Consider the following 23,648-nt stretch of genomic DNA (forward strand, 5'->3'; position numbering starts at 1 on the left):
CGAAACAGTAGGCTTTTTATGAAAGGAAAAGAAATCAGCCCTCGACAACTTAACCGGCAGAAATATTTTCTGTGAAAAAATCCCTAAGCCCCAGGGTCACAATTTCAGCAAAAATCTGACTTTCGGCAATTCACTCAAAAATGGTGCCAAACGGTTGCAAATGCTCCCCTGAAAGGTTTGCCGGTCGAAACAGAAGGCTTTTTATCACAGGACAAGAAATCAGCCCTCAACAACTTTACCAGCAGAAAAAGATTTTTTTGAAAAAAATCCCTAAGCCCCGGGGTCACAATTTCAGGAAAAATCTGACTTTCGGCAATTCACTCAAAAATGCTGACATACGGTTGCAAATGCTCCCCTGAAAGGTTTGCAGGTTGAAACAGAAGGCTTTTTATCACAGGAAAAGAAATCAGCCCTCGACAATTTAACCGGGAGAAAAAGATTTTTTTTAAAAAATCACAATTTCATCAAAAATCTTTCTTTCGGCCATTCAGTCAAAAATGGTGCCAAACGGATGCAAATGCTCCCGTGAGAGGTTTGGTGGTCAGAAACAGAAGGCTTTTTATCACAGGATAAGAAATTAACCCTCGACAGCTTAACAGGGAGAAAAAGATTTTTTTAAAAAAAATCCCTCAGTCACAATTTCATCAAAAATCTAACTTTCGGCCATTCACTCAAAAATGGTGCCAAACGGATGCAAATGCTCCCCTGAGAGGTGTGGCGGTCAAAACAGAAGGCTTCTTATCTCAGGAAAAGAAATCAGCCCTCGACAACTTAAAGCGCAGAAAAAGATTTTTTTGAAAAAATCCCTAAGCCCCGGGGTCACAATTTCATCAAAAATCTGACTTTCGGCCATTCACTCAAAAATGGTGCCAAACGGTTGAAAATATTCCCCTGAGAGGTTTGGCGGTCGAAACAGAAGGCTTTTTATCTCAGGGAAAGAAATCAGCCCTTGACAACTTAACCGGCAGAAAAATATTTTTTTGAAAAAATCCCTAATGTCCGTGGTCACAATTACATCAAAAATCTGACTTTCGGCCATTCACTCAAAAATGGTGCCAAACGGTTGCAAATGCTCCCCTGAGAGGTTTCGCGGTCGAAACAGAAGGCTTTTTATCACAGGAAAAGAAATTAGCCCTCGACAACTTAACCTGCAGAATTTTTTTTTGAAAAAATCCCTAAGCCCCGGGGTCACAATTTCATAAAAAATCTGACTTTCGGCCATTCACTCCAAAATGGTCCCAAACGGTTGCAAATGCTCCCCTGAGAGGTTTGGCAGTCGAAACAGAAGGCTTTTTTATCACAGGAAAAGAAATCAGCCCTCGACAACTTAACCTGCAGATATTATTTTTTTGAAAAAATTCCTAAGCCCCGGGGTCACAATTTGATCAAAAATCTGACTTTCAGCCATTCACTCAAAAATGTTGCCAAACGGTTGCAAATGCTCCCCTGAGAGGTTTGGCGGTCGAAACAGAAGGCTTTTTATCACAGGAAAAGAAATCTGCCCTCGGCAACTTAACCGGCAGAAAAATCTTCTTTTGAAAAAATCCCTAAGCCCCAGGGTCACAATTTGATCAAAAATCTGACTTTCGGCTATTCAGTCAAAAATGGTGCCAAACGGTCGCACATGCTCCCCTGCGAGGTTTGGCGGTTGAAACAGAAGGCTTTTTATGAAAGGAAAAGAAATCAGCCCTCGACAATTTAACCGGCAGAAATTTTTTCTGTGAAAAAATCCCCAAGCCCCAGAGTCACAATTTCATCAAAAATCTGACTTTTTTACTACTACTTTACTACTACTTTACTACTGCTTTACTACTACTTTACTACCATTTTACTACCATTTTACTACTGCTTTACTACTGCTTTACTACTACTTTACTACCATTTTACTACTACTTTACTACCATTTTACTACTGCTTTACTACTACTTTACTACCATTTTACTACTACTTTACTACTACTTTACTACCATTTTACTACTACTTTACTACTACTTTACTACCATTTTACTACTGCTTTACTACCATTTTACTACAGCTTTACTACTACTTTACTACCATTTTACTACTACTTTACTACTGCTTTACTACCATTTTACTACTGCTTTACTACCATTTTACTACTGCTTTACTACTACTTTACTACCATTTTACTACCATTTTACTACTACTTTACTGCCATTTTACTACTGCTTTACTACTTCTTCACTACTGTTTTATTATGATTTTACTACTAATTTACTACAATTTTACTACTACTTTACTACTACTTTAAAGCTATTTTACTACTATTCCACCACTCAAAAATGGTGCCAAACGGTTGCAAATGCTCCCCTGAGAGGTTTGGCGGTCGAAACAGATGGCTTTTTGTCTCAGGAAAAGAAATCTGCCCTCGGCAACTTAACCGGCAGAAAAATCTTCTTTTGAAAAAATCCCTAAGCCCCAGGGTCACAATTTCAGCAAAAATCTGACTTTCGGCAATTCACTCAAAAATGGTGCCAAACGGTTGCAAATGCTCCCCTGAAAGGTTTGCCGGTCGAAACAGAAGGCTTTTTATCACAGGACAAGAAATCAGCCCTCGACAATTTAACCGGGAGAAAAAGATTTTTTTGAAAAAATCCCTAAGGGTCACAATTTCAGCAAAAATCTAAAGTTCTCCAATTCACTCAAAAATGGTTCCAAACGGTTGCAAATGCTCCCCTGCGAGGTTTGGCGGTCGAAACAGAAGGCTTTTTATGAAAGAAAAAGAAATCAGCCCTCGACAACTTAACCGGCAGAAATATTTTCTGTGAAAAAATCCCTAAGCCCCGGGGTCACAATTTCATCAAAAATCTGACTTTTTTACTACTACTTTACTACTGCTTTATTACTACTTTACTACTACTTTACTACTGCTTTACTACCATTTTACTACTACTTTACTACCATTTTACTACTGCTTTACTACTACTTTACTACCATTTTACTACTACTTTACTACCATTTTACTACTGCTTTACTACTACTTTACTACCATTTTACTACTACTTTACTACTACTTTACTACCATTTTACTACTACTTTACTACTACTTTACTACCATTTTACTACCATTTTACTACTGCTTTACAACTACTTTACTACCATTTTACTACTACTTTACTACTGCTTTACTACCATTTTACTACTGCTTTACTACCATTTTACTACTGCTTTACTACTACTTTACTACCATTTTACTACCACTTTACTACTACTTTACTGCCATTTTACTACTGCTTTACTACTTCTTCACTACTGTTTTATTATGATTTTACTACTAATTTACTACAATTTTACTACTACTTTACTACTACTTTAAAGCTATTTTACTACTATTCCACCACTCAAAAATGGTGCCAAACGGTTGCAAATGCTCCCCTGAGAGGTTTGGCGGTCGAAACAGATGGCTTTTTGTCTCAGGAAAAGAAATCTGCCCTCGGCAACTTAACCGGCAGAAAAATCTTCTTTTGAAAAAATCCCTAAGCCCCAGGGTCACAATTTCAGCAAAAATCTGACTTTCGACAATTCACTCAAAAATGGTGCCAAACGGTTGCAAATGCTCCCCTGAAAGGTTTGCCGGTCGAAACAGAAGGCTTTTTATCACAGGACAAGAAATCAGCCCTCGACAATTTAACCGGGAGAAAAAGATTTTTTTGAAAAAATCTCTAAGCCCCGGGGTCACAATTTCAGTAAAAATCTGAAGTTCTCCAATTCACTCAAAAATGGTGCCAAACGGTTGCAAATGTTCCCCTGAAAGGTTTGCCGGTCGAAACAGAAGGATTTTTATCACAGGACAAGAAATCAGCCCTCAACAACTTCACCAGCAGAAAAAGGTTTTTTTGAAAAAATCCCTAAGGGTCACAATTTCAGCAAAAATCTAAAGTTCTCCAATTCACTCAAAAATGGTTCCAAACGGTTGCAAATGCTCCCCTGCGAGGTTTGGCGGTCGAAACAGAAGGCTTTTTTTGAAAGAAAAAGAAATCAGCCCTCGACAACTTAACCGGCAGAAATATTTTCTGTGAAAAAATCCCTAAGCCCCGGGGTCACAATTTCATCAAAAATCTGACTTTTTTACTACTACTTTACTACTGCTTTATTACTACTTTACTACTGCTTTACTACCATTTTACTACTACTTTACTACCATTTTACTACTGCTTTACTACTACTTTACTACCATTTTACTACTACTTTACTACCATATTACTACTGCTTTACTACTACTTTACTGCCATTTTACTACTGCTTTACTACTACTTCACTACTTTTTTACTATGATTTTACTACTAATTTACTACAATTTTACTACTACTTTACTACTACTTTAAAGCTATTTTACTACTATTCCACCACTCAAAAATGGTGCCAAACGGATGCAAATGCTCCCCTGAGAGGTTTGGCGGTCGAAACAGAAGGCTTTTTATCACAGGAAAAGAAATCAGCCCTCGACAACTTAACCTGCAGAATATTTTTTTTTTACAAAAAATCATAAAAATCTGACTTTCGGCCATTCACTCAAAAATGGTGCCAAACGGTTGCATATGCTCCACTGCGAGGTTTGGCGGTCAAAACAGAAGGCTTTTTATCACAGGAAAAGAAATCAGCCCTCGACAACTTAACCTGCAGAATATTTTTTTTAAAAAAAAATCATCAAAAATCTGACTTTCGGCCATTCACTCAAAAATGGTGCCAAACGGTTGCACATGCTCCCCTGAGAGGTTTGGCGGTCGAAACAGATGGCTTTTTGTCTCAGGAAAAGAAATCAGCCCTCGACAACTTCACCGGCAGAAAAAGATTTTTTTCAAAAAAATACCTAAGCCCCAGGGTCACAATTTCAGCAAAAATCTGAAGTTCTCCAATTCACTCAAAAATGGTGCCAAACGGTTTCAAATGCTCCTCTGAAAGGTTTGCCGGTCGAAACAGAAGGCTTTTTATCACAGGACAAGAAATCAGCCCTCAACAACTTCACCGGCAGAAAAAGGTATTTTTGAAAAAATCCCTAAGCGTCACAATTTCAGCAAAAATCTAAAGTTCTCCAATTCACTCAAAAATGGTTCCAAACGGTTGCAAATGCTCCCCTGCGAGGTTTGGCGGTCGAAACAGAAGGCTTTTTATGAAAGGAAAAGAAATCAGCCCTCGACAACTTAACCGGCAGAAATATTTTCTGTGAAAAAATCCCTAAGCCCCAGGGTCACAATTTCAGCAAAAATCTGACTTTCGGCAATTCACTCAAAAATGGTGCCAAACGGTTGCAAATGCTCCCCTGAAAGGTTTGCCGGTCGAAACAGAAGGCTTTTTATCACAGGACTAGAAATCAGCCCTCAACAACTTTACCAGCAGAAAAAGATTTTTTTGAAAAAAATCCCTAAGCCCCGGGGTCACAATTTCAGGAAAAATCTGACTTTCGGCAATTCACTCAAAAATGCTGACATACGGTTGCAAATGCTCCCCTGAAAGGTTTGCAGGTTGAAACAGAAGGCTTTTTATCACAGGAAAAGAAATCAGCCCTCGACAATTTAACCGGGAGAAAAAGATTTTTTTAAAAAAATCACAATTTCATCAAAAATCTTTCTTTCGGCCATTCACTCCAAAATGGTCCCAAACGGTTGCAAATGCTCCCCTGAGAGGTTTGGCACTCGAAACAGAAGGCTTTTTTATCACAGGAAAAGAAATCAGCCCTAGACAACTTAACCTGCAGATATTATTTTTTTGAAAAAATCCCTAAGCCCCGGGGTCACAATTTGATCAAAAATCTGACTTTCAGCCATTCACTCAAAAATGGTGCCAAACGGTTGCAAATGCTCCCCTGAGAGGTTTGGCGGTCGAAACAGAAGGCTTTTTTATCACAGGAAAAGAAATTAGCCCTCGACAACTTAACCTGCAGAAAAATATTTTTTTGTAAAAATCCCTAAGCTAGGTGGTCACAATTACATCAAAATTCTGACTTTCGGCCATTCACTCAAAAATGGTGCCAAACGGTTGCAAATGCTCCCCTGAGAGGTTTGGCGGTCGAAACAGAAGGGTTTTTATGAAAGGAAAAGAAATCAGCCCTCGACAACTTAACTGGCAGAAAAAGATTCTTTTGAAAAAATCCCTAACCCCCGGGGTTACAATTTCATCAAAAATCTGTCTTTCGGCCATTCACTCAAATATGGTGCCAAACGGTTGCAAACGCTCTCCTGAGAGGTTTGGCGGTCGAAACAGAAAGCTTTTTAGGAAAGGAAAAGAAATCAGCCCTCGACAATTTAACCGGCAGAAATTTTTTCTGTGAAAAAATCCCTAAGCCCCAGAGTCACAATTTCATCAAAAATCTGACTTTTTTACTACTACTTTAATACTACTTTACTACTGCTTTACTACTACTTTACTACCATTTTACTACCATTTTACTACTGCTTTACTACTGCTTTACTACTACTTTACTACCATTTTACTACTACTTTACTACTACTTTACTACCATTTTACTACTACTTTACTACTACTTTACTACCATTTTACTACTGCTTTACTACCATTTTACTACAGCTTTACTACTACTTTACTACCATTTTACTACTACTTTACTACTGCTTTACTACCATTTTACTACTGCTTTACTACCATTTTACTACTGCTTTACTACTACTTTACTACCATTTTACTACCATTTTACTACTACTTTACTGCCATTTTACTACTGCTTTACTACTTCTTCACTACTGTTTTATTATGATTTTACTACTAATTTACTACAATTTTACTACTACTTTACTACTACTTTAAAGCTATTTTACTACTATTCCACCACTCAAAAATGGTGCCAAACGGTTGCAAATGCTCCCCTGAGAGGTTTGGCGGTCGAAACAGATGGCTTTTTGTCTCAGGAAAAGAAATCTGCCCTCGGCAACTTAACCGGCAGAAAAATCTTCTTTTGAAAAAATCCCTAAGCCCCAGGGTCACAATTTCAGCAAAAATCTGACTTTCGGCAATTCACTCAAAAATGGTGCCAAACGGTTGCAAATGCTCCCCTGAAAGGTTTGCCGGTCGAAACAGAAGGCTTTTTATCACAAGACAAGAAATCAGCCCTCGACAATTTAACCGGGAGAAAAAGATTTTTTTGAAAAAATCCCTAAGGGTCACAATTTCAGCAAAAATCTAAAGTTCTCCAATTCACTAAAAATGGTTCCAAACGGTTGCAAATGCTCCCCTGCGTGGTTTGGCGGTCGAAACAGAAGGCTTTTTATGAAAGAAAAAGAAATCAGCCCTCGACAACTTAACCGGAAGAAATATTTTCTGTGAAAAAATCCCTAAGCCCCGGGGTCACAATTTCATCAAAAATCTGACTTTTTTACTACTACTTTACTACTGCTTTATTACTACTTTACTACTACTTTACTACTGCTTTACTACCATTTTACTACTACTTTACTACCATTTTACTACTGCTTTACTACTACTTTACTACCATTTTACTACTACTTTACTACCATTTTACTACTGCTTTACTACTACTTTACTACCATTTTACTACTACTTTACTACTACTTTACTACCATTTTACTACTACTTTACTACTACTTTACTACCATTTTACTACCATTTTACTACTGCTTTACAACTACTTTACTACCATTTTACTACTACTTTACTACTGCTTTACTACCATTTTACTACTGCTTTACTACCATTTTACTACTGCTTTACTACTACTTTACTACCATTTTACTACCACTTTACTACTACTTTACTGCCATTTTACTACTGCTTTACTACTTCTTCACTACTGTTTTATTATGATTTTACTACTAATTTACTACAATTTTACTACTACTTTACTACTACTTTAAAGCTATTTTACTACTATTCCACCACTCAAAAATGGTGCCAAACGGTTGCAAATGCTCCCCTGAGAGGTTTGGCGGTCGAAACAGATGGCTTTTTGTCTCAGGAAAAGAAATCTGCCCTCGGCAACTTAACCGGCAGAAAAATCTTCTTTTGAAAAAATCCCTAAGCCCCAGGGTCACAATTTCAGCAAAAATCTGACTTTCGACAATTCACTCAAAAATGGTGCCAAACGGTTGCAAATGCTCCCCTGAAAGGTTTGCCGGTCGAAACAGAAGGCTTTTTATCACAGGACAAGAAATCAGCCCTCGACAATTTAACCGGGAGAAAAAGATTTTTTTGAAAAAATCTCTAAGCCCCGGGGTCACAATTTCAGTAAAAATCTGAAGTTCTCCAATTCACTCAAAAATGGTGCCAAACGGTTGCAAATGTTCCCCTGAAAGGTTTGCCGGTCGAAACAGAAGGATTTTTATCACAGGACAAGAAATCAGCCCTCAACAACTTCACCAGCAGAAAAAGGTTTTTTTGAAAAAATCCCTAAGGGTCACAATTTCAGCAAAAATCTAAAATTCTCCAATTCACTCAAAAATGGTTCCAAACGGTTGCAAATGCTCCCCTGCGAGGTTTGGCGGTCGAAACAGAAGGCTTTTTTTGAAAGAAAAAGAAATCAGCCCTCGACAACTTAACCGGCAGAAATATTTTCTGTGAAAAAATCCCTAAGCCCCGGGGTCACAATTTCATCAAAAATCTGACTTTTTTACTACTACTTTACTACTGCTTTATTACTACTTTACTACTGCTTTACTACCATTTTACTACTACTTTACTACCATTTTACTACTGCTTTACTACTACTTTACTACCATTTTACTACTACTTTACTACCATATTACTACTGCTTTACTACTACTTTACTGCCATTTTACTACTGATTTACTACTACTTCACTACTTTTTTACTATGATTTTACTACTAATTTACTACAATTTTACTACTACTTTACTACTACTTTAAAGCTATTTTACTACTATTCCACCACTCAAAAATGGTGCCAAACGGATGCAAATGCTCCCCTGAGAGGTTTGGCGGTCGAAACAGAAGGCTTTTTATCACAGGAAAAGAAATCAGCCCTCGACAACTTAACCTGCAGAATATTTTTTTTTTAAAAAAAATCATAAAAATCTGACTTTCGGCCATTCACTCAAAAATGGTGCCAAACGGTTGCATATGCTCCACTGCGAGGTTTGGCGGTCAAAACAGAAGGCTTTTTATCACAGGAAAAGAAATCAGCCCTCGACAACTTAACCTGCAGAATATTTTTTTTAAAAAAAAATCATCAAAAATCTGACTTTCGGCCATTCACTCAAAAATGGTGCCAAACGGTTGCACATGCTCCCCTGAGAGGTTTGGCGGTCGAAACAGATGGCTTTTTGTCTCAGGAAAAGAAATCAGCCCTCGACAACTTCACCGGCAGAAAAAGATTTTTTTCAAAAAAATACCTAAGCCCCAGGGTCACAATTTCAGCAAAAATCTGAAGTTCTCCAATTCACTCAAAAATGGTGCCAAACGGTTTCAAATGCTCCTCTGAAAGGTTTGCCGGTCGAAACAGAAGGCTTTTTATCACAGGACAAGAAATCAGCCCTCAACAACTTCACCGGCAGAAAAAGGTATTTTTGAAAAAATCCCTAAGCGTCACAATTTCAGCAAAAATCTAAAGTTCTCCAATTCACTCAAAAATGGTTCCAAACGGTTGCAAATGCTCCCCTGCGAGGTTTGGCGGTCGAAACAGAAGGCTTTTTATGAAAGGAAAAGAAATCAGCCCTCGACAACTTAACCGGCAGAAATATTTTCTGTGAAAAAATCCCTAAGCCCCAGGGTCACAATTTCAGCAAAAATCTGACTTTCGGCAATTCACTCAAAAATGGTGCCAAACGGTTGCAAATGCTCCCCTGAAAGGTTTGCCGGTCGAAACAGAAGGCTTTTTATCACAGGACTAGAAATCAGCCCTCAACAACTTTACCAGCAGAAAAAGATTTTTTTGAAAAAAATCCCTAAGCCCCGGGGTCACAATTTCAGGAAAAATCTGACTTTCGGCAATTCACTCAAAAATGCTGACATACGGTTGCAAATGCTCCCCTGAAAGGTTTGCAGGTTGAAACAGAAGGCTTTTTATCACAGGAAAAGAAATCAGCCCTCGACAATTTAACCGGGAGAAAAAGATTTTTTTAAAAAAATCACAATTTCATCAAAAATCTTTCTTTCGGCCATTCACTCAAAAATGGTGCCAAACGGATGCAAATGCTCCCGTGAGAGGTTTGGTGGTCAGAAACAGAAGGCTTTTTATCACAGGATAAGAAATTAACCCTCGACAGCTTAACAGGGAGAAAAAGATTTTTTTAAAAAAAATCCCTCAGTCACAATTTCATCAAAAATCTAACTTTCGGCCATTCACTCAAAAATGGTGCCAAACGGATGCAAATGCTCCCCTGAGAGGTGTGGCGGTCAAAACAGAAGGCTTCTTATCTCAGGAAAAGAAATCAGCCCTCGACAACTTAAAGCGCAGAAAAAGATTTTTTTGAAAAAATCCCTAAGCCCCGGGGTCACAATTTCATCAAAAATCTGACTTTCGGCCATTCACTCAAAAATGGTGCCAAACGGTTGAAAATATTCCCCTGAGAGGTTTGGCGGTCGAAACAGAAGGCTTTTTATCTCAGGGAAAGAAATCAGCCCTTGACAACTTAACCGGCAGAAAAATATTTTTTTGAAAAAATCCCTAATGTCCGTGGTCACAATTTGATCAAAAATCTGACTTTCAGCCATTCACTCAAAAATGGTGCCAAACGGTTGCAAATGCTCCCCTGAGAGGTTTGGCGGTCGAAACCGAAGGATTTTTATCACAGGAAAAGAAATCAGCCCTCGACAACTGAACCGGCAGAAAAATATTTTTTTGTAAAAATCCCTAAGCTAGGTGGTCACAATTACATCAAAATTCTGACTTTCGGCCATTCACTCAAAAATGGTGCCAAACGGTTGCAAATGCTCCCCTGAGAGGTTTGGCGGTCGAAACAGAAGGCTTTTTTATCACAGGAAAAGAAATTAGCCCTCGACAACTTAACCTGCAGAAAAATATTTTTTTGTAAAAATCCCTAAGCTAGGTGGTCACAATTACATCAAAATTCTGACTTTCGGCCATTCACTCAAAAATGGTGCCAAACGGTTGCAAATGCTCCCCTGAGAGGTTTGGCGGTCGAAACAGAAGGGTTTTTATGAAAGGAAAAGAAATCAGCCCTCGACAACTTAACTGGCAGAAAAAGATTCTTTTGAAAAAATCCCTAACCCCCGGGGTTACAATTTCATCAAAAATCTGTCTTTCGGCCATTCACTCAAATATGGTGCCAAACGGTTGCAAACGCTCTCCTGAGAGGTTTGGCGGTCGAAACAGAAAGCTTTTTAGGAAAGGAAAAGAAATCAGCCCTCGACAACTTAACGGGTAGAAAAAGATTCTTTTGAAAAAATCCCTAATGTCCGTGGTCACAATTACATCAAAAATCTGACTTTCGGCCATTCACTCAAAAATGATGCCAAACGGATGCAAATGCTCCCCTGAGAGGTTTGGCGGTCGAAACAGAATGCTTTTTTATCACAGGAAAAGAAATTAGCCCTCGACAACTTAACCTGCAGAAAAATATTTTTTTGTAAAAATCCCTAAGCTCCGTGGTCACAATTACATCAAAATTCTGACTTTCGGCCATTCACTCAAAAATGGTGCCAAACGGTTGCAAATGCCCCCCTGAGAGGTTTGGCGGTCAAAACAGAAGGCTTTTTATCTCAGGAAAAGAAATCAGCCCTTGACAACTTAAAGGGCAGAAAAAGATTTTTTTGAAAAAATCCCTAAGCCCCGGGGTCACAATTTCATCAAAAATCTGACTTTCGGCCATTCACTCAAAAATGGTGCCAAACGGTTGAAAATATTCCCCTGAGAGGTTTGGCGGTCGAAACAGAAGGCTTTTTATCTTAGGAAAAGAAATCAGCCCTTGACAACTTAACCGGAAGAAAAATATTTTTTTGAAAAAATCCCTAATGTCCGTGGTCACAATTACATCAAAAATCTAACTTTCGGCCATTCACTCCAAAATGGTCCCAAACGGTTGCAAATGCTCCCCTGAGAGGTTTGGCAGTCGAAACAGAAGGCTTTTTATCACAGGAAAAGAAATCAGCCCTCGACAACTTAAAGGGCAGAAAAAGATTTTTTTGAAAAAATCCCTAAGCCCCGGGGTCACAATTTCATCAAAAATCTGACTTTCGGCCATTCACTCAAAAATGGTGCCAAACGGTTGCAAATGCTCCCCTGAGAGGTTTGGCGGTCGAAACAGAAGGCTTTTTTATCACAGGAAAAGAAATTAGCCCTCGACAACTTAACCTGCAGAAAAATATTTTTTTGTAAAAATCCCTAAGCTAGGTGGTCACAATTACATCAAAATTCTGACTTTCGGCCATTCACTCAAAAATGGTGCCAAACGGTTGCAAATGCTCCCCTGAGAGGTTTCGCGGTCGAAACAGAAGGCTTTTTATAACAGGAAAAGAAATTAGCCCTCGACAACTTAACCTGCAGAATTTTTTTTTTAAAAAAATCCCTTAGCCCCGGGGTCACAATTTGATAAAAAATCTGACTTTCAGCCATTCACTCAAAAATGGTGCCAAACGGGTGCAAATGCTCCCCTGAGAGGTTTGGCGGTCGAAACAGAAGGCTTTTTTATCACAGGAAAAGAAATTAGCCCTCGACAACTTAACCTGCAGAAAAATATTTTTTTGTAAAAATCCCTAACCCCCGGGGTTACAATTTCATCAAAAATCTGTCTTTCGGCCATTCACTCAAATATGGTGCCAAACGGTTGCAAACGCTCTCCTGAGAGGTTTGGTGGTCGAAACAAAAAGCTTTTTATGAAAGGAAAAGAAATCAGCCCTCGACAACTTAACCGGTAGAAAAAGATTCTTTTGAAAAAATCCCTAAGCCCAGGGGTCAAAATTTCATCAAAAATCTGACTTTCGGCCATTCACTCAAAAATGATGCCAAACGGATGCAAATGCTCCCCTGAGAGGTTTGGCAGTCGAAACAGAAGGCTTTTTATTACAGGAACAGAAATTAACCCTCGACTACTTAATCGGCAGAAAAAGATTCTTTTGAAAAAATCACAATTTCATCAAAAATCTTACTTTCGGCCATTCACTAAAAAATGGTGCCAAACGGATGCAAATGCTTCCCTGCGAGGTTTGGCAGTCGAATCAGAAGGCTTTTTATCACAGGAAAAGAAATCAGCCCTCGACAACTTAACCACAGGTTTGGTGGTCGAAACAGAAGGCTTTTTATGAAAGGAAAAGAAATCAGCCCTCGACAACTTAACCGGTATAAAAAGATTTTTTTAAAAAAATCCCTAAGCCCCGGGGTCACAATTTGATCAAAAATCTGACTTTCGGCTATTCACTCAAAAATGGTGCCAAACGGTCGCAAATGCTCGCCTGCGAGGTTTGGCGGTCGAAACAGAAGGGTTTTTATCACAGGACAAGAAATCAGCCCTCAACAACTTCACCGGCAGAAAAAGACTGTTTTAAAAAAATCTGTAAGCCCCAGGGTCACAATTTCATAAAAAATCTGACTTTCGGCAATTCACTCAAAAATGGTGCCAAACGGTTGCAAATGCTCCCCTGAGAGGTTTGGCGGTCGAAACAGAAGGCTTTTTATGAAAGGAAAGGAAATCAGCCCTCGACAACTTAACCAGCAGAAAAAGTATTTTTTTGAAAAAATCCCTAAGCCCCGGGGTCACAATTTCAGGAAAAATCTGACTTTCGGCAATTCACTCAAAAATGATGCCAAACGGTTGCAAATGCTCCTCTGAAAGGTTTGCCGGTCGAAACAGAAGGCTTTTAATCACAGCAGAAGAAATCAGTCCTCAACAACTTCACCCGCAGAAAAAGATTTTTTTTAAAAAAATCCCTAAGCCCCGGGGTCACAAATTCATCAAAAATCTGACTTTCGGCAATTCACTTAAAAATGGTGCCAAACGGTTTCAAATGCTCCCCTGTGAGGTTTTGCGGTCGAAACAGAAGGCTTTTTATCACAGGACAAGAAATCAGCCCTGGACAAGTTAACCGGGAGAAAAAGTTTTATTTGAAAAAATCCCTAAGCCCCGGGGTCACAATTTCAGGAAAAATCTGACTTTCGGCAATTCACTCAAAAATGATGCCAAACGGTTGCAAATGCTCCTCTGAAAGGTTTGCCGGTCGAAACAGAAGGCTTTTTATCACAGGACAAGAAATCAGCCCTCAACAACTTCACCGGCAGAAAAAGATTTTTTTGAAAAAATCCCTAAGCCCGGGTCACAATTTCATCAAAAATCTGACTTTCGGCAATTCACTCAAAAATGGTGCCACACGGTTGCAAATGCTCCCCCGAGAGGTTTTGCGGTCGAAACAGAAGGCTTTTTATCACAGGACAAGAAATCAGCCCTCGACAAGCTAACCGGGAGAAAAAGTGTTTTTTGAAAAAATCCCTAAGCCCCGGGGTCACAATTTCAGGAAAAATCTGACTTTTGGCAATTCATTCAAAAATGATGCCAAATGCTTGCAAATGCTCCCCTGAGAAGTTTTGCGGTCGAAACAGAAGGCTTTTTATCACAGGATAAGAAATCAGCCCTAAACAACTTCACCGACAGAAAAAGATTTTTTTTGAAAAAATCCCTAAGCCCCGGAGTCACAATTTCAGGAAAAATCTGACTTTTGGCAATTCACTTAATAATGGTGCCACACGGTTGCAAATGCTCCCCTGAACGATTTGCCGGTCGAAACTGAAGGCTTTTAATCACAGCACAAGAAATCAGCCCTCAACAACTTCACCGGCAGAAAAAGATTTTTTAGAAAAATCTCTAAGCCCCGGGGTCACAATTTCAGCAAAAATCTGAAGTTCTCCAATTCACTCCAAAAATGGTGCCAAACGGTTGCAAATGCTCCTCTGAAAGGTTTGCCGGTCGAAAAGGAAGGCTTTTTATCACAGGACCAGAAATCAGCCCTCGACAACTTAACCTGCAGAATATTTTTTTTAAAAAAAAATCATCAAAAATCTGACTTTCGGCCATTCACTCAAAAATGGTACCAAACGGTTGCATATGCTCCACTGCGAGGTTTGGCGATCAAAACAGAAGGCTTTTTATCACAGGAAAAGAAATCAGCCCTCGACAACTTAACCTGCAGAATTATTTTTTTTTAAAAAAAAAATCATCAAAAATCTGACTTTCGGCCATTCACTCAAAAATGGTGCCAAACGGTTGCACATGCTCCCCTGAGAGGTTTGGCGGTCGAAACAGAAGGCTTTTTATCTCAGAAAAAGAAATCAGCCCTCGAAAACTTCACCGGCAGAAAAAGATTTTTTTGAAAAAAATACTTAAGCCCCAGGGTCACAATTTCATCAAAAATCTGACTTTCAGCCATTCACTCAAAAATGTTGCCAAACGGTTGCAAATGCTCCCCTGAGAGGTTTGGCGGTCGAAACAGAGGGCTTTTTATCACAGGAAAAGGAATCTGCCCTCGGCAACTTACCCGGCAGAAAAATCTTCTTTTGAAAAAATCCCTAAGCCCCAGGGTCACAATTTGATCAAAAATCTGACTTTCGGCTATTCAGTCAAAAATGGTGCCAAACGGTCGCACATGCTCCCCTGCGAGGTTTGGCGGTTGAAACAGAAGGCTTTTTATGAAAGGAAAAGAAATCAGCCCTCGACAATTTAACCGGCAGAAATTTTTTCTGTGAAAAAATCCCTAAGCCCCGGAGTCACAATTTCATCAAAAATCTGACTTTTTTACTACTACTTTACTACTACTTTACTACTGCTTTACTACTACTTTACTACCATTTTACTACCATTTTACTACTGCTTTACTACTACTTTACTACTGCTTTACTACCATTTTACTACTACTTTACTACCATTTTACTACTGCTTTACTACTACTTTACTACCATTTTACTACTACTTTACTACTACTTTACTACCATTTTACTACTACTTTACTACTACTTTACTACCATTTTACTACTGCTTTACTACCATTTTACTACTGCTTTACTACTACTTTACTACCATTTTACTACCACTTTACTACTACTTTACTGCCATTTTACTACTGCTTTACTACTTCTTCACTACTGTTTTATTATGATTTTACTACTAATTTACTACAATTTTACTACTACTTTACTACTACTTTAAAGCTATTTTACTACTATTCCACCACTCAAAAATGGTGCCAAACGGTTGCAAATGCTCCCCTGAGAGGTTTGGCGGTCGAAACAGATGGCTTTTTGTCTCAGGAAAAGAAATCTGCCCTCGGCAACTTAACCGGCAGAAAAATCTTCTTTTGAAAAAATCCCTAAGCCCCAGGGTCACAATTTCAGCAAAAATCTGACTTTCGGCAATTCACTCAAAAATGGTGCCAAACGGTTGCAAATGCTCCCCTGAAAGGTTTGCCGGTCGAAACAGAAGGCTTTTTATCACAGGACAAGAAATCAGCCCTCGACAATTTAACCGGGAGAAAAAGATTTTTTTGAAAAAATCTCTAAGCCCCGGGGTCACAATTTCAGCAAAAATCTGAAGTTCTCCAATTCACTCAAAAATGGTGCCAAACGGTTGCAAATGTTCCCCTGAAAGGTTTGCCGGTCGAAACAGAAGGATTTTTATCACAGGACAAGAAATCAGCCCTCAACAACTTCACCAGCAGAAAAAGGTTTTTTTGAAAAATTCCCTAAGGGTCACAATTTCAGCAAAAATCTAAAGTTCTCCAATTCACTCAAAAATGGTTCCAAACGGTTGCAAATGCTCCCCTGCGAGGTTTGGCGGTCGAAACAGAAGGCTTTTTATGAAAGAAAAAGAAATCAGCCCTCGACAACTTAACCGGCAGAAATATTTTCTGTGAAAAAATCCCTAAGCCCCGGGGTCACAATTTCATCAAAAATCTGACTTTTTTACTACTACTTTACTACTGCTTTATTACTACTTTACTACTGCTTTACTACCATTTTACTACTACTTTACTACCATTTTACTACTGCTTTACTACTACTTTACTACCATTTTACTACTACTTTACTACCATTTTACTACTGCTTTACTACTACTTTACTGCCATTTTACTACTGCTTTACTACTTCTTCACTACTGTTTTATTATGATTTTACTCCTAATTTACTACAATTTTACTACTACTTTACTACTACTTTAAAGCTATTTTACTACTATTCCACCACTCAAAAATGGTGCAACTTAACCGGCAGAAATATTTTCTGTGAAAAAATCCCTAAGCCCCGGGGTCACAATTTCATCAAAAATCTGACTTTTTTACTACTACTTTACTACTGCTTTATTACTACTTTACTACTGCTTTACTACCATTTTACTACTGCTTTACTACCATTTTACTACTGCTTTACTACTACTTTACTACCATTTTACTACTACTTTACTACCATATTACTACTGCTTTACTACTACTTTACTGCCATTTTACTACTGCTTTACTACTACTTCACTACTTTTTTACTATGATTTTACTACTAATTTACTACAATTTTACTACTACTTTACTACTACTTTAAAGCTATTTTACTACTATTCCACCACTCAAAAATGGTGCCAAACGGATGCAAATGCTCCCCTGAGAGGTTTGGCGGTCGAAACAGATGGCTTTTTGTCTCAGGAAAAGAAATCAGCCCTCAACAACTTCAACGGCAGAAAAAGATTTTTTTGAAAAAAATACCTAAGCCCCAGGGTCACAATTTCATCAAAAATCTGACTTTCGGCAATTCACTCAAAAATGGTACCAAACGGTTGCATATGCTCCACTGCGAGGTTTGGCGGTCAAAACCGAAGGCTTTTTATCACAGGAAAAGAAATCAGCCCTCGACAACTTAACCTGCAGAATATTTTTTTTAAAAAAAAAATCATCAAAAATCTGACTTTCGGCCATTCACTCAAAAATGGTGCCAAACGGTTGCACATGCTCCCCTGAGAGGTTTGGCGGTCGAAACAGATGGCTTTTTGTCTCAGGAAAAGAAATCAGCCCTCGACAACTTCACCGGCAGAAAAAGATTTTTTTCAAAAAATTACCTAAGCCCCAGGGTCACAATTTCAGCAAAAATCTGAAGTTCTCCAATTCACTCAAAAATGGTGCCAAACGGTTGCAAATGCTCCTCTGAAATGTTTGCCGGTCGAAACAGAAGGCTTTTTATCACAGGACAAGAAATCAGCCCTCAACAACTTTACCGGCAGAAAAAGGTATTTTTGAAAAAATCCCTAAGCGTCACAATTTCAGCAAAAATCTAAAGTTCTCCAATTCACTCAAAAATGGTTCCAAACGGTTGCAAATGCTCCCCTGCGAGGTTTGGCAGTCGAAACAGAAGGCTTTTTATCACAGGACAAGAAATCAGCCCTCAACAACTTTACCAGCAGAAAAAGATTTTTTTGAAAAAAATCCCTAAGCCCCGGGGTCACAATTTCAGGAAAAATCTGACTTTCGGCAATTCACTCAAAAATGCTGACATACGGTTGCAAATGCTCCCCTGAAAGGTTTGCAGGTTGAAACAGAAGGCTTTTTATCACAGGAAAAGAAATCAGCCCTCGACAATTTAACCGGGAGAAAAAGATTTTTTTAAAAAAATCACAATTTCATCAAAAATCTTTCTTTCGGCCATTCAGTCAAAAATGGTGCCAAACGGATGCAAATGCTCCCGTGAGAGGTTTGGTGGTCAGAAACAGAAGGCTTTTTATCACAGGATAAGAAATTAACCCTCGACAGCTTAACAGGGAGAAAAAGATTTTTTTAAAAAAAATCCCTCAGTCACAATTTCATCAAAAATCTAACTTTCGGCCATTCACTCAAAAATGGTGCCAAACGGATGCAAATGCTCCCCTGAGAGGTGTGGCGGTCAAAACAGAAGGCTTCTTATCTCAGGAAAAGAAATCAGCCCTCGACAACTTAAAGCGCAGAAAAAGATTTTTTTGAAAAAATCCCTAAGCCCCGGGGTCACAATTTCATCAAAAATCTGACTTTCGGCCATTCACTCAAAAATGGTGCCAAACGGTTGAAAATATTCCCCTGAGAGGTTTGGCGGTCGAAACAGAAGGCTTTTTATCTCAGGGAAAGAAATCAGCCCTTGACAACTTAACCGGCAGAAAAATATTTTTTTGAAAAAATCCCTAATGTCCGTGGTCACAATTACATCAAAAATCTGACTTTCGGCCATTCACTCAAAAATGGCGCCAAACGGTTGCAAATGCTCCCCTGAGAGGTTTCGCGGTCGAAACAGAAGGCTTTTTATCACAGGAAAAGAAATTAGCCCTCGACAACTTAACCTGCAGAATTTTTTTTTGAAAAAATCCCTAAGCCCCGGGGTCACAATTTCATCAAAAATCTGACTTTCGGCCATTCACTCCAAAATGGTCCCAAACGGTTGCAAATGCTCCCCTGAGAGGTTTGGCAGTCGAAACAGAAGGCTTTTTTATCACAGGAAAAGAAATCAGCCCTCGACAACTTAACCTGCAGATATTATTTTTTTGAAAAAATTCCTAAGCCCCGGGGTCACAATTTGATCAAAAATCTGACTTTCAGCCATTCACTCAAAAATGTTGCCAAACGGTTGCAAATGCTCCCCTGAGAGGTTTGGCGGTCGAAACAGAAGGCTTTTTATCACAGGAAAAGAAATCTGCCCTCGGCAACTTAACCGGCAGAAAAATCTTCTTTTGAAAAAATCCCTGACTTTCGGCTATTCAGTCAAAAATGGTGCCAAATGGTCGCACATGCTCCCCTGCGAGGTTTGGCGGTTGAAACAGAAGGCTTTTTATGAAAGGAAAAGAAATCAGCCCTCGACAATTTAACCGGCAGAAATTTTTTCTGTGAAAAAATCCCTAAGCCCCAGAGTCACAATTTCATCAAAAATCTGACTTTTTTACTACTACTTTAATACTACTTTACTACTGCTTTACTACTACTTTACTACCATTTTACTACCATTTTACTACTGCTTTACTACTGCTTTACTACTACTTTACTACCATTTTACTACTACTTTACTACTACTTTACTACCATTTTACTACTACTTTACTACTACTTTACTACCATTTTACTACTGCTTTACTACCATTTTACTACAGCTTTACTACTACTTTACTACCATTTTACTACTACTTTACTACTGCTTTACTACCATTTTACTACTGCTTTACTACCATTTTACTACTGCTTTACTACTACTTTACTACCATTTTACTACCATTTTACTACTACTTTACTGCCATTTTACTACTGCTTTACTACTTCTTCACTACTGTTTTATTATGATTTTACTACTAATTTACTACAATTTTACTACTACTTTACTACTACTTTAAAGCTATTTTACTACTATTCCACCACTCAAAAATGGTGCCAAACGGTTGCAAATGCTCCCCTGAGAGGTTTGGCGGTCGAAACAGATGGCTTTTTGTCTCAGGAAAAGAAATCTGCCCTCGGCAACTTAACCGGCAGAAAAATCTTCTTTTGAAAAAATCCCTAAGCCCCAGGGTCACAATTTCAGCAAAAATCTGACTTTCGGCAATTCACTCAAAAATGGTGCCAAACGGTTGCAAATGCTCCCCTGAAAGGTTTGCCGGTCGAAACAGAAGGCTTTTTATCACAAGACAAGAAATCAGCCCTCGACAATTTAACCGGGAGAAAAAGATTTTTTTGAAAAAATCCCTAAGGGTCACAATTTCAGCAAAAATCTAAAGTTCTCCAATTCACTAAAAATGGTTCCAAACGGTTGCAAATGCTCCCCTGCGTGGTTTGGCGGTCGAAACAGAAGGCTTTTTATGAAAGAAAAAGAAATCAGCCCTCGACAACTTAACCGGAAGAAATATTTTCTGTGAAAAAATCCCTAAGCCCCGGGGTCACAATTTCATCAAAAATCTGACTTTTTTACTACTACTTTACTACTGCTTTATTACTACTTTACTACTACTTTACTACTGCTTTACTACCATTTTACTACTACTTTACTACCATTTTACTACTGCTTTACTACTACTTTACTACCATTTTACTACTACTTTACTACCATTTTACTACTGCTTTACTACTACTTTACTACCATTTTACTACTACTTTACTACTACTTTACTACCATTTTACTACTACTTTACTACTACTTTACTACCATTTTACTACCATTTTACTACTGCTTTACAACTACTTTACTACCATTTTACTACTACTTTACTACTGCTTTACTACCATTTTACTACTGCTTTACTACCATTTTACTACTGCTTTACTACTACTTTACTACCATTTTACTACCACTTTACTACTACTTTACTGCCATTTTACTACTGCTTTACTACTTCTTCACTACTGTTTTATTATGATTTTACTACTAATTTACTACAATTTTACTACTACTTTACTACTACTTTAAAGCTATTTTACTACTATTCCACCACTCAAAAATGGTGCCAAACGGTTGCAAATGCTCCCCTGAGAGGTTTGGCGGTCGAAACAGATGGCTTTTTGTCTCAGGAAAAGAAATCTGCCCTCGGCAACTTAACCGGCAGAAAAATCTTCTTTTGAAAAAATCCCTAAGCCCCAGGGTCACAATTTCAGCAAAAATCTGACTTTCGACAATTCACTCAAAAATGGTGCCAAACGGTTGCAAATGCTCCCCTGAAAGGTTTGCCGGTCGAAACAGAAGGCTTTTTATCACAGGACAAGAAATCAGCCCTCGACAATTTAACCGGGAGAAAAAGATTTTTTTGAAAAAATCTCTAAGCCCCGGGGTCACAATTTCAGTAAAAATCTGAAGTTCTCCAATTCACTCAAAAATGGTGCCAAACGGTTGCAAATGTTCCCCTGAAAGGTTTGCCGGTCGAAACAGAAGGATTTTTATCACAGGACAAGAAATCAGCCCTCAACAACTTCACCAGCAGAAAAAGGTTTTTTTGAAAAAATCCCTAAGGGTCACAATTTCAGCAAAAATCTAAAATTCTCCAATTCACTCAAAAATGGTTCCAAACGGTTGCAAATGCTCCCCTGCGAGGTTTGGCGGTCGAAACAGAAGGCTTTTTTTGAAAGAAAAAGAAATCAGCCCTCGACAACTTAACCGGCAGAAATATTTTCTGTGAAAAAATCCCTAAGCCCCGGGGTCACAATTTCATCAAAAATCTGACTTTTTTACTACTACTTTACTACTGCTTTATTACTACTTTACTACTGCTTTACTACCATTTTACTACTACTTTACTACCATTTTACTACTGCTTTACTACTACTTTACTACCATTTTACTACTACTTTACTACCATATTACTACTGCTTTACTACTACTTTACTGCCATTTTACTACTGATTTACTACTACTTCACTACTTTTTTACTATGATTTTACTACTAATTTACTACAATTTTACTACTACTTTACTACTACTTTAAAGCTATTTTACTACTATTCCACCACTCAAAAATGGTGCCAAACGGATGCAAATGCTCCCCTGAGAGGTTTGGCGGTCGAAACAGAAGGCTTTTTATCACAGGAAAAGAAATCAGCCCTCGACAACTTAACCTGCAGAATATTTTTTTTTTAAAAAAAATCATAAAAATCTGACTTTCGGCCATTCACTCAAAAATGGTGCCAAACGGTTGCATATGCTCCACTGCGAGGTTTGGCGGTCAAAACAGAAGGCTTTTTATCACAGGAAAAGAAATCAGCCCTCGACAACTTAACCTGCAGAATATTTTTTTTTAAAAAAAATCATCAAAAATCTGACTTTCGGCCATTCACTCAAAAATGGTGCCAAACGGTTGCACATGCTCCCCTGAGAGGTTTGGCGGTCGAAACAGATGGCTTTTTGTCTCAGGAAAAGAAATCAGCCCTCGACAACTTCACCGGCAGAAAAAGATTTTTTTCAAAAAAATACCTAAGCCCCAGGGTCACAATTTCAGCAAAAATCTGAAGTTCTCCAATTCACTCAAAAATGGTGCCAAACGGTTTCAAATGCTCCTCTGAAAGGTTTGCCGGTCGAAACAGAAGGCTTTTTATCACAGGACAAGAAATCAGCCCTCAACAACTTCACCGGCAGAAAAAGGTATTTTTGAAAAAATCCCTAAGCGTCACAATTTCAGCAAAAATCTAAAGTTCTCCAATTCACTCAAAAATGGTTCCAAACGGTTGCAAATGCTCCCCTGCGAGGTTTGGCGGTCGAAACAGAAGGCTTTTTATGAAAGGAAAAGAAATCAGCCCTCGACAACTTAACCGGCAGAAATATTTTCTGTGAAAAAATCCCTAAGCCCCAGGGTCACAATTTCAGCAAAAATCTGACTTTCGGCAATTCACTCAAAAATGGTGCCAAACGGTTGCAAATGCTCCCCTGAAAGGTTTGCCGGTCGAAACAGAAGGCTTTTTATCACAGGACTAGAAATCAGCCCTCAACAACTTTACCAGCAGAAAAAGATTTTTTTGAAAAAAATCCCTAAGCCCCGGGGTCACAATTTCAGGAAAAATCTGACTTTCGGCAATTCACTCAAAAATGCTGACATACGGTTGCAAATGCTCCCCTGAAAGGTTTGCAGGTTGAAACAGAAGGCTTTTTATCACAGGAAAAGAAATCAGCCCTCGACAATTTAACCGGGAGAAAAAGATTTTTTTAAAAAAATCACAATTTCATCAAAAATCTTTCTTTCGGCCATTCACTCCAAAATGGTCCCAAACGGTTGCAAATGCTCCCCTGAGAGGT

This window comes from Podarcis muralis, chromosome 4, assembly GCF_964188315.1.
Source record: "Podarcis muralis chromosome 4, rPodMur119.hap1.1, whole genome shotgun sequence".
In the NCBI taxonomy this organism is placed as follows: Eukaryota; Metazoa; Chordata; class Lepidosauria; order Squamata; family Lacertidae; genus Podarcis; species Podarcis muralis.